The sequence below is a fragment of the Pongo pygmaeus genome, chromosome 17 (genome assembly GCF_028885625.2).
Source record: "Pongo pygmaeus isolate AG05252 chromosome 17, NHGRI_mPonPyg2-v2.0_pri, whole genome shotgun sequence".
Classification (NCBI taxonomy): domain Eukaryota; kingdom Metazoa; phylum Chordata; class Mammalia; order Primates; family Hominidae; genus Pongo; species Pongo pygmaeus.
In genome coordinates, this window is record NC_072390.2 from 10,249,898 (window position 1) to 10,261,938 (window position 12,041).

At 37.9% G+C, this 12,041-nt stretch overlaps 1 pseudogene; it reads left to right on the forward strand.

The window, feature by feature from the left end:
* The first annotated feature begins 7,843 nt into the window (after positions 1–7,843).
* On the forward strand, positions 7,844–9,759 carry LOC134738477 (cell division cycle protein 27 homolog; annotated as a pseudogene).
* Positions 9,760–12,041: the final 2,282 nt, after the last annotated feature.

Below are 12,041 nucleotides of genomic sequence, written 5' to 3' on the forward strand. Positions count from 1 at the left end.
CTGTCTAGTTTTCATGTGAAGATATTTATTTTTCACCATTTGCCTCAAACCACTCTAAAATATCCCTTTGCAGTTTGTACAAAAAGACTGTTTCCAAACTGCTCAATGAAAAGAAATGGTCAACTATTAGAGATGAATGGAAATGTCACAAATAGTTTTCTCAAAAAGCTACTGTCTAGTTTTTATGTGAAGATATTTCCTTTTCCACTATAGGCCTCAAAACGCTCCAAATATCCATTTGCAGATTCTACAAAAAGACTGTTTCCAAACCACCCCATAAAAAGAAAGGTTCAACTCTGTGAGAGGAAAGTGCACATCACAAAGAAGTTTCTCAGAAAGCTTCTATCTAGTTTTTATGTGAAGATATTTCATATTTCAACATAGGCCATAAGGGGCTCACAAATATCCATTTGCAGATTCTGAGAAAATACATGTTCCAAACTGCTAAATCAAAAGAAAAGTTTAACTCTGTGGGATGAATGGGCACATCACAAAGAAGTTTCTCAGAAAGCTTCTGTCTAGTTTTTATGTGAAGATATTTCTTTTTCACCATAACCCACAAAAGGCTAAGAAATTTCCCTTTGCAGCTTCTACAAAAGACTGTTTCCAAACTGCTCAATTGAAAGAAAGGTTGAATTCTGTGACATGAATTGACACATCACAAAGAAGTTTCTCAGAAATCTTCTGTCTAGTTTTTATGTGAAGATTCTTCCTTTTTCACCTTGGGACTCAAATAGCTCCAAATATCCATTAGCAGATTCTGCAAAAAGACTTTCCAAACTGCTCAATCAAAAGAAAGGTTCAGTACTGTGAGAAGAAAGCACACATCACAAAGAAGTTTCTCAGAAATCTTCTGTCTAGTTTTTATATGCAGATATTTCGTATTTCATCACAGGCCTTAAAGAGCTCACAAATATCTCTTTGCAGATTCTACAAAACGACTGTTTCCAAACTGCTCAATCAAAAGAAAGGTTCGACTCTGCGACATGAATGGACACATCACAAAGAAGTTTTTCAGAATGCTTCTGTCTACTTTTTATGTACAGATATTTCGTTTTCACCATAGACCTCAAATGGCTCAGAAATATCCCTTTGCACATTTTACCAAAAGACTATTTCCAACCTGCTCAAACAAAAGAAAGATTCAGCTCTCTGAAATGAAAGCCCACACCACAAAGAAGTTTCTCAAAGTGCTTCTGTCTAGTTTTTATGTGAATATATTTCCTTTTTCACCTTAGGCCTCAAAGCTCCCCAAATATCCATTTGTAGACTCTTCAAAAAGACTGTTTCCAAAGTGATCAATCAAAAGAAAGGTTCAACTGTGTAGGATGAAAGCACACATCACAAAGAAGCTTCTCAGAAAGATTCTGTCTAGTATTTATGTGAAGATATTTCTTATTTCTCCATAGGCCTAAAGGGGATCACAAATATCAATCTGCAGATACTACAAGAAGACTGTTTCCAAACTGCTCAATGAAAAGAAAGGATCAACTCTGTGAGGTGAATGCACAGATGAAAAAGAAGTTTCTCAGAATGCTTCTGGCTAGTTTTTATGTGAAGATATTTCTTTTTCACCACAGGCCTGAAACCACTCTGAAATATTCCTTTGCAGATTGCACAAAAAGAATGTTTCCAAACTCTTCAATGAACAGAAAGTTTCAACTCTTTGATATGAATGCAAACATCACAAAAAGTTATCTCTAAAAGCTTCTGTCTGGTTTTTATGTGAATATTTACTTTTTCAGCATAGGCATCAAACAGGTCACAAATATACATTTGCAGATTCTATACAATGACTTGTTCCCAAACTGCTCAATGAAAAGAAATGTTCAAATCTGTGAGATGAAAGCACGCATCACAAAGAAGTTTCTCAGAAAGTTTCTGTCCAGTTTTTAAGTACAGATATTTCCTTTTTCACCTTATGCCTCAAAGCGCTCCAAATATCCATTTACCGATTCTACAAAAAGAGTGTTTCCAAACTGCTCAATCAAAGGAAACGTTCAACTCTGTGAAATGAAAGCACACATCACAAAGAAGTTTCTCAGAATGCTTCTGTCTAGTTATTATTTGAAGACATTTTCTATTTCACTATAGGACTCAAAGGGCTCAGAAATATCCCTTTGCAGATTCTACGAAAGGACTGTTTCCAAACTGCTCAATCAAAAAGAAGGTTCGCAAGCATCACAAAGAAGTTTCTCAAAAATCTGTCTAGTTTTTATGTGAAGATATTTCCTATTTCATTATAAGTCTCAAAGGGCTCAGAAATATCCCTTTGCAGATTCTATGAAAAGATTCTTTCCAAACTACTGAATGAAATGAAAGTTTCAAATCTGTGGGATGAATGCACACATCACAGAGAAGTTTCCTGGAATGCTTCTGTCTGATTTTTATGTGAAGATATTTCTTTTTCACCATAGGCCTCAAACCACTCAGAAATATCTCTTTACAGATTGTGCAAAAAGATTGTTTCTAAACAGCTCAATGAAAGGGAAGATTCAACTCTGGGAGATGAATGCAAACATCACAAAGAAGTTTCTCAAAAAGCTTCTGTCTGGTTTTTATGTGAAGGTATTTCCTTTTTCACCATAGGACTCAAACTGCTCACAAACATCCCTTTGCAGATTCTACAAAAAGACTGTTTCCAAACTGCACAATGAAAAGAAAGGTTAAACTCTGTGAGATGAAAGCAGACATCACAAAGAAGTTTCTCAGAATGCTTTTGTATAGTTTTATGTGAAGAAGTTTCCTTTTTCACCATAGCAATCAAAAGAAGTGTTCAAATGTGTGGGATGAATGCACACATCCAAAGAAGTTTCTCAGAAAACTTCTGTTTAGTTTTTTGTGAAGATATTTCCTTTTTCACCATGAGCATCAAAGCGCTCCAAATATCCACTTGCAGATTCCACAAAAAGAGTGTTTCCAATCTGCTCAATCAAAAGAAAGTTTCTACTCTGTGAGGTGAAAGCACACGTCACAAAGAAGTTTCTTAGAAACCTTCTGTCTAGTTTATATGTGAAGATATTTCATATTTCAAAATAGGCCTCAAAGGGCTCAGAAGTATACCCTTGCAGATGCTACAAAAAAGCGTATTTCCAAACAGATCAATCAAAAGAAAGATTTAACTTGGTGAGATCAATGCACACATTACATAGAAGTCTCTCGTAATGCTTCTGTCTAGTTTTTTTGAGAAGCCATTTCCTTTTTCAGTATAGACCTCAGTCTGCTCATTAATAGCCCTCTGCAGATACTAGAAAAAGAGTCTTTCCAAACTGCTTAATCAAAATAAAGGTTCAAATCTTTGAGATGAAAGCCCACGTCACAAAGAAGTTTCTCAGAAAGTTTCTGTCTAGTTTTTATGTGAAGATATTTCCTATTTCACCTTAGGCCTCAAAGGGATCGCAACTATCCCTTTTCAGATTCTACAAAAAACTCTTTCCGAACTGCTTCATCAAAGGAAAGGTTCAATTCTGTGAGATGAATGCACACATAAAAATTAGTTTCTCAGAATGCTTCTCTCTTGTTTTTATGTGAAGATATTACTTTTTCACCATAGGTCTCAAACCGCAAACAGACATTCCTTTGCAGATTGCACAAAAAGTATGTTTCCACACTGCTCAATGAACAGAATGTTTCAACTCAGTGACATGAATGTAAGCATCACAAAGAGTTTTCTCAAAATACTTCTGTTCAGGTATTATGTGAAGGTATTTAGTTTCTCACCATAGGCATCAAACTGCTCACAAATATCCCTTTGCAGATTCTACAAAATGACTTGTTGCCAAACTGTTCAATGAAAAGGAAGGTCCAAATCTGAGATGAAAGCATGCATCACAAAGAAGTTTCTCAGATGTTTCTGTCTAGTTTTTATGTGCAGATATTTCCTTTTTCACCATAGGCCTCAAAGCACTCCAAATATCCCTTTGCAGATTCTACAAAAAGAGTGTTTCCAAACTGCTCAATCAAAAGAGAGGTTCAACTCTTTGAGATAAAAGCACACAGTACAAAGAAGATTTTCAGAAAGCTTTTGTCTAGTTTTTAAGTGAAGACATTTCTTATTTCACCATAGGCCTCAATGGGCTCACAAATATCCCTTTGCAGATACTACAAAAGGACTCTTTCCAAACTGCCTAATCCAAGGAAAGTTTCAACCCTGTGACATGAATGCACACATCACAAAGAAGTTTCTCAGAATGCGTCTGTCTAGTTTTTATGTGAAAATATTTCCTGTTCACCATAGGCATAAAACGTTGCAAATATCCATTTGCAGATTCTACAAAAAGACTGTTTCCAACCTACTTAATCAAAAGAAAAGTTCAATTCTGTGAGATGAAGGCACACATGACAAATAAGTTTCTCACAAAGCTTCTGTCCAGTTTTTATTTGAAGATTTTCCCTATTTCACCATAGGGCTGTAAAGGCTCACAAATATCCTTTTGCATATTCTAAAAAAAGACTGTTTCCAAACTGCTCAATCAAAAGAGAGGTTCAAATATGTGTGATGAATGCACACATCACAAAGAAATTTCTCAGAATGTTTCTGTCTAGTTTTTAAGTGAAGATATTTCTCTTTCACCATAGGCCTCAAAAGGCTCAGAAATATCCCTTTGCAGCTTGGACAAAAAGACTGTTTCCAAACTGCTCAATCAAAAGAAAGTTTCAACACTGTGAGTTGAATGCACACATCACAAAGAAGTTTCTCAGAAAGCTTCTGTTTAGCATTCATGTGAAGATATATCGTTTTTCACCATAGGCCTCAACGGGCTCAGAAATATCCCTTTGCAGATTCTACAAAAGGACTGTTTAGAAAACTGCTTAATCCAAAGAAAGGTTCAACTCTGTGAGTTGAATGCATACATCTCAAAGAAGTTTCTCACAACGCATCTGTCGAGGTTTTTTTGTGAAGATATAACCTTTTTAACCATAGGTCATAAACTGCTCATGAATATCCCTCTGCAGATACTACAAAAAGACTGTTTCCAAACTGCTGCATCCAAAGAAATGTTCAACTCTGTGAGATGAATACACCCATCACAAAGAAGTTTCACAGAATGCTCCTGTCTGGTTTTTATGTGAAAATATTTCCTTTCTCACCATGGGTCTCAAAGTGCTCCAAATATCCATTTACAGACTCTACAAAAAGTGTTTCCAAACTGCTCATTCAAAAGAAAGTTCAACTCTGTAAGATGAAAGCACGCATCACAAAGTAGTTTCTCAGAAAGCTTCTGTCTAGTTTTTATGTGAAGATATTTCCTATTTCACCGTAGGCCATAAAGAGCTCACAAATATTTTTTGCAGATTCTTCAAAAAGACTGTTTCCAAACTGCTCAATCCAAAGAAAGGTTCAACTCTGTGAGATGAATGGACACATCACAAAGAAGTTTCTCAGAATGCATCTATCCAGTTTTATGTGAAGATATTTCTTTTTCATCCTAGGCCACAATGGGCTCAGAAATATCCCTTTGCAGATTCTAAAAAAGAACTGTTTCCAAACTGCTCAATCTAAAGAAAGGTTCACCTCTGTGAGTTGAATGCACACATCACAGAGAAGTTTCCCAGAATGCTTCTGTCTACTTTGTATGTGAAGGTATTTCTTTTTTCACCATAGGCCTCAAACCGTTCACAAATATCCCTCTGCAGATACAACAAAAGGACTGTTTCCAATCTGCTAAATCAAAAGATAGGCTCAACTCTGTGAGATGAAAGCACACATCACAAAGAAGTTTCTCAGAAAGCTTCTGTCTAGTTTTTATGTAACGATATTTCCTATTTCACCACAGGCCTCAATGGACTCAAAAATATCCCTTTCAGATTCTACAAAAAGAGTGTTTCTGAACTTCTCAATGAAATGAAAGTTTCAACCCTGTGAGGTGAATGCACACATAAAAAAGAAGTTTCTCAGAATGCTTCTGTCTAGTTTTTATGTGAAGATATTAATTTTTCACCATAGGCCTCAAACTGCTCAGAAATATCCCTTTGCAGATTGAACCAAAAGACTCTTTCCATACTGCTCAATGAAAAGAAAGATTCATCTGTGTGAGATGAATGCACACATAAAAAAGAAGTTTCTCAGAATGCTTCTGTCTAGTTTTTATGTGAAGATATTTCCTTTTTCACCATAGTCCTTAAACCATTCACAATTATCCCTCTGCAGATACTACAAAAAGACTGTTTCCAAACTGCTCCATGAAAAGAAAGGTTCAACTCTGTGAGATGAATGCACACATCAGGAAGAAGTTTCTCAGAATGATTCTGTCTAGTTTTTATGTGAAGATAATTCTTTTTCACCACAGGCATCAAACGGCTCAGAAATATCCATTTGCAGATTGTACAAAAATACTGTTTCCAATCTGCTCAATCAAAAGAAAGGTTCTGCTCTGTGATATGAATCCAGGCATCACAAAGAAGATTCTCAGAAAGCTGCTTTTTAGTGTTTTTGTAAAAATATTTCCGTTTTCACCATAGGCCTAAAAGCACTGCAAATATCCATTTCTGGATTCTACAAAAAGACTGCTTAGAAACTGCTCAATCAAAAGAAAAGTTCAACTCTGTGAGATGAAAGCACACATTGCAAAGCATTTTCTCAGAAAGATTCTGTCAAGTTTTTATGTCAAAGTATTTCCTGTTTCATCGTAGGCTGTGAAGGGCTCACAAATATCCATTTGCATATTTTAAAAAAAGACTGTTTCCAAACTGCTCAAACAAAAGAAAGGTTCAACTCTGTGAGATGAATGCACACATCAGAAAGAACTTTCTCAGAATGCTTCTGTCTAGTTTTTATGTGAAGATATCTCTTTTTCACCTTAGGTCTCAAATGGCTAAGAAATATCCCTTTGCAGATTTTACAAAAAGACTGTTTCCAAACTGCTCAATAAAAATGTTTCAACACGGTGAGATGAATACACACATCAAAAAGAAGTTTCTCAGAAAGCTTCTGTTTTCTTTTTATTTGAAAATATTTCCCTTTTCACCGTAGGCCTCAATGGGCTCAGAAATATCTCTTTGCAGATTCTACAAAATGACTGTTTAGAAAACTGCTGGATCCAAATTACACCATTATGGCTCACACACTGCAGCCTCAACCTCCCCAGGGTTAGGCTATTCCTCAAGGGATCCTACAGCCTCGGCCTCCCAAAGTGTTGGGGTTACAGGCGTGAGCCACCAGCACCCGGCCTGGGTTAATACATCTGGTCTCACTACGTCTTAACCTCACACCCATGAAGAACTCAAGTCAAGAGAGAGTTGGCAAGAGACTCTCAGCATTCTCTCCCGAAAGCAGTGAGGTGGATGGCAGACGTGTGTCCCGAGCTCCTGGGGTTTTAGGTGACCATGTGTAGAGGAGAGATTTCCAATGTTTCCAGAGAGGCGTGAGCCACAGTTATTTGGGGCATCAGAACACGAGATGGGGTTTCTGACAGCAATTTAAAGGCCAGGAAGGGCCAGAATCTGCCAAGGCCCATGTCCCAGGGTGGGGCCAATGGAACCCAAAGTAGAGGGAGTCAGCCGTCCTCACAGAGAGGACTCCAGCCCTAGGCCCCGCTGTGCAGACCAAATCAGAAGGAAGAGAGTCCTTCGTCCTACATGCCACATCCCTCCACTGAACTTGGGATTGGATCTGTTTCCCAAACATGGGGTGACTTTCGCTTTGCAATGGATCACAAGGGGCCGGGCTTTCCAGAGTCCGCAGGATAAAGAAGTCATTCTGGCTCGGCCACCCCCATCCCCCGGTAACTGGTGAATTTAAATGAGCCGAGGCTGGCCAGGCCGGAGCCGCTACAGGGGGGAGGGTGGTGGGTGGGGTGGGGGTTTCCTGAGGCACTGCAGAAATTGGGCCTTTGTCTCGAGGATGACAGTGCTGCAGGAACCCTTCCAGGCTGCTATATGGCAAGCACTAAACCACTATGCTTACCGAGATGGGGTTTTCCTCACAGAACGCCTTTATGCAGAAGTACACTCAGAAGAAGCCTTGTTTTTAATGGCGACCTGTTCTTACCTCCCAGGAAAGGCCTATAAATCATATAGACTCTTGAAAAGACACAGTTGTCCTACACCGCAATGCAAATACCTGCTTGCAAAATGTTGTGTTGATCTCAGTAAGCTTGCAGACTGGGAACAAATCTTATCTGGTGGAGTGTTTAATAAGCAGAAAAGCCATGATGATATTGTTACTGAGTTTGGTGATTCAGTTTGCTTTCCCCTTCCATTGTTGGGACGTGTATATTGCAAGACAGATCAGCTTGCCAAAGGATAAGAATGTTACCAAAAGAGACTTGGTTTAAATCCTTTCCTCTGGTATCCCTTTGAATCATTACGTGAAATAGGTGAAAAGCGAGATCCTGACCAAACATTTAAATTCACATCTTTACAGAACTTTAGCAACTGTCTGCCCAACTCTTGCACAACACAAGTACCTAATCACAGTTTATGTCACAGACAGCCTGAGACCATTCTTATGGAAACACCCCAGGACACAACTGAATTAAACAGAGTCAATTTAGAATCTTCCAATTCAAAGTACTCCTTGAATACAGATTCCCCTGTGTCTTTTATTGATTCAGCTGTAATTTCACCTGAAACTATCCCACTGGGAACAGGAAATTCCATATTATCCAAACAGGTTCAAAATAAACCAAAAACTGGTCGAAGTTTATTAACAGGACCAGCAGCTCTTAGTCCATTTACCCCAAGTTTTGGGATTTTGCCATTAGAAACCCCAAGTCCTGGAGATGGATCTTATTTACAAAACTACACTAACACACCTTCTGTAATTGATGCGCCATCCACCGGAGCCCCTTCAAAAAAGTCTGTTGCCAGAATTGGCCAAACTGGAGCAAAGTCTGTCTTCTCGCAGAATGGAAATAGCCGAGAGGTAACTCCAATTCTTTCACTAACAGAAATTTCTGGTCCATAAATAACTACAACACCTCAGGTAATGAGCCCCACTATGACATCTCCCCCAAATGCACTGCATCAAAGAAGTTCATGACTCTTTACTAGTGACAGTTCGACAACCAAGGAGAATAGGAAGAAATTAAAAATGAAGTTTCTACCTAAAATCCCAAACAGAAAAACAAAAAGTAAAACTAATAAAGGAGGAATAACTCAATCTAATATAAATGAAAACCTGGAAATTACAAAATTGGACTCTTCCATCAATTCAGAAGAGGACATATCCACAATCACACCTCAGATTCAGGATTTTAATCTACAAAAAGCAGCAGCAGAAGGCTTAATGAGCCTTCTTCATGAAAGGGGGAAACGTTATTTAGCTTTATGTTCATACCACTGCAAAGAAGCTATAAATATTTTGAGCCATCTACCTTCTCACCACCACAATACTGGTTGGGTACTGTGCCAAATTGGAAGGTCCTATTTTGAACTTTCAGAGTACATGCAAGCTGAAAGAATATTCTCAGAGGTTAGAAGGATTGAGAATTATAGATTCGAAGGCATGGAAATCTACTCTACAACACTTTGGCATCTTCAAAAAATGTCGCTCTTTCATTTCTGTCAAAAGACTTAACAGACATGGATAAAAATTCTCCAGAGGCCTGGTGTGCTGCAGGGAACTGTTTCAGTCTGCAACGGGAACACGATATTGCAATTAAATTCTTCCAGAGAGCTATCCAAGTGGATCCAAATTATGCTTATGCCTATACTTTATTAGGGCGAGAGTTTGTCTTAACTGAAGAATTGGACACAGCGTTAGCTTGTTTTTGAAACGCTATCAGAGTCAATCCTAGACATTACAATGCATGGTAAGTGGTAATGAATTGTAAAGATAAAGTCTTGTTGATGGTGCTGGTAGTCACTAATTTTTCTTGTTAGATAGCTCTTTATTGTCATGAATTTGGTTACTAATACTTAGGAATGGTACATACTGGTCAATAACTTCAAACTAACTTTTTTTATGATATGTATGTCTTCAACAAACTCTTCAGTTAACTAATGATAATAGAATACGAGATGCTTATACTCAACAGTTTCAGTCTTCTACAAAACTTTTGCAGATACTGTAGTTGTGTTTTGTTTTTTTGCTTGTTTAGTTTTGTTACTTGATTTGTTACTTTTTCTTCGAACACAGAAATGGTGATTGGGACAAAAAGTGCTTGGGAAATTGGAAAGGAATAGCATAATTCACTTATTGGATAATAGAAAAAAACACTGAAAAAGTTCACTAGGTGCTTTTTGACAATGTTCCAGTTTATTAAGTTACTATTAAGAACTTAATGTATCCTTTATTTAGCAGTATCTCTGTTTTACTTTTTCGTATTTGTGTATAAGTAGACACATAGGAAATTACTACCCAGGTCATATTGTTATCAACTGAATAACATATGAAAAAGTTTGGTCCTACTTCTGCCTCAACACCATACTTACTGTTGACATTTATCGTATTTCTCTGGACTGACTTAAAAGTTTAAATATCAAGAAAATGCCAGGCATGGTGGCTCATGCCAGTCATCCCAGCACTTTGGGAGGCCAAGGCGGGCAGATCACAACGTCAAGAGATCGATACCATATGGTGAAACCCCACCTATATTAAAAGTATAAAAATTAGCTGGGCATGGTGTCAGGCATCTGTAGTCCCAACTACTCAGGAGTCTGAGGAAGGATAATCACTTAAACCTGGGAAGTGGAGGTTGCAGTGAGCCAAGATTATGCCATTGCACTCCAGTCTGGGCGACAGAGTGAGACGCCATATCAAGAAAAAAATGAAATAAAAATAAAATAAAATAAAATAAAATGAATATCAAGAGAAAGTATAATTCTGAAGTAGTAACTCTGCGGAAGCTTTTTTGTCAGATACGATTATCTTTGGGTTTAGTTATTATAGCAGTTGAATTTTAACACTTGATTTGCTTCTAAATCTGAAGCATTATATTACTAAAATATTTTTTGATTTGTGATTATGTTGTTTAATGGACTATATATCATTTTGCAGTAGTAGTTGCAGTGCCTGAAAGATTGCCAAAAAAATAGTGCTAGCTATTGCTGACCAATGTAACAATCGACTTGCCAATATTGCCATCTCTTCCAATAGCCATGTTCTCCATAATATTTTAAGAACTCAGTTCTTCATAAGGCTTGTGTTGTTTTTGATTTTTTCCCAAGTCTGGTGGATCCTTGTGCTGTTCTTTTTTAAATGTGTATTGTCTGTCCAGCTATTCTGCAGGAGTCACATACTTAAAAACATTAACCATATCAAAAATTGTGTTTCAAGGAGGATTATTCAGACTGGCATGCTTTTAGTAGGAGGAGTTTAAATGCTGACGTATTTAGGTAACTCTAAATACTGAGCAACTTTATTCTATCTACAAAATAGATAGACTTTCTTTTCTTTTCACTTTTACTATCATTAGCGCCATGTTTAATACCTTTTCTTCATCTATAACACAATTATAACGATATACAAAGCCACTCAAATAAAGCAGATATATTGTGCTTTAAAAAAAAAAAAAAGAAGTCTTTATATGGCACACAATGAGGTGTGACTCAAATCTAGAATCTCCAGTAAAAACCAATGAAACAGGGTCAAATCCTGTGTCTACTAAAAATAAAAAAATGAGCCAGGTGTTGTGGTGCTGAGGCAGGAGAATCACTCTAACCCAGGAGACAGAGGTTGCAGTGAGCTGAGATCATGCCACTGTACTCCAGCCATGGGGGGACAGAGCAAGACTCCCTCTCAGAAGCAAACAAACACAGAAAGCCAATAAAGTTGTTTAACTCAAAGTGTCAGGCTCAAGTCTCTTGACAGGATACATTCAGCACCTGGGGAAACATTGATGGGTGGAGTGGAATCTATTTTGTGGCCTCAAGGAAGGGTTTGAGAGACAGTCCTGCAAACGTGACGGCCTAAAGAAGCCCCTCTGCCCAAGAAGCGATATTCATTTGTATCCTGTAGCCACCCATGAGGGAGAATCGGGCTCTCTACAGACCCCCAACCCCCACCCCACCCCACCCCAACCCACCCCCCCACTTCGTGAAATGAGCTCTCACTCCGTCAGGCTGTATTCAGGCCGTGTGGTTTTGTAACCTCCAGC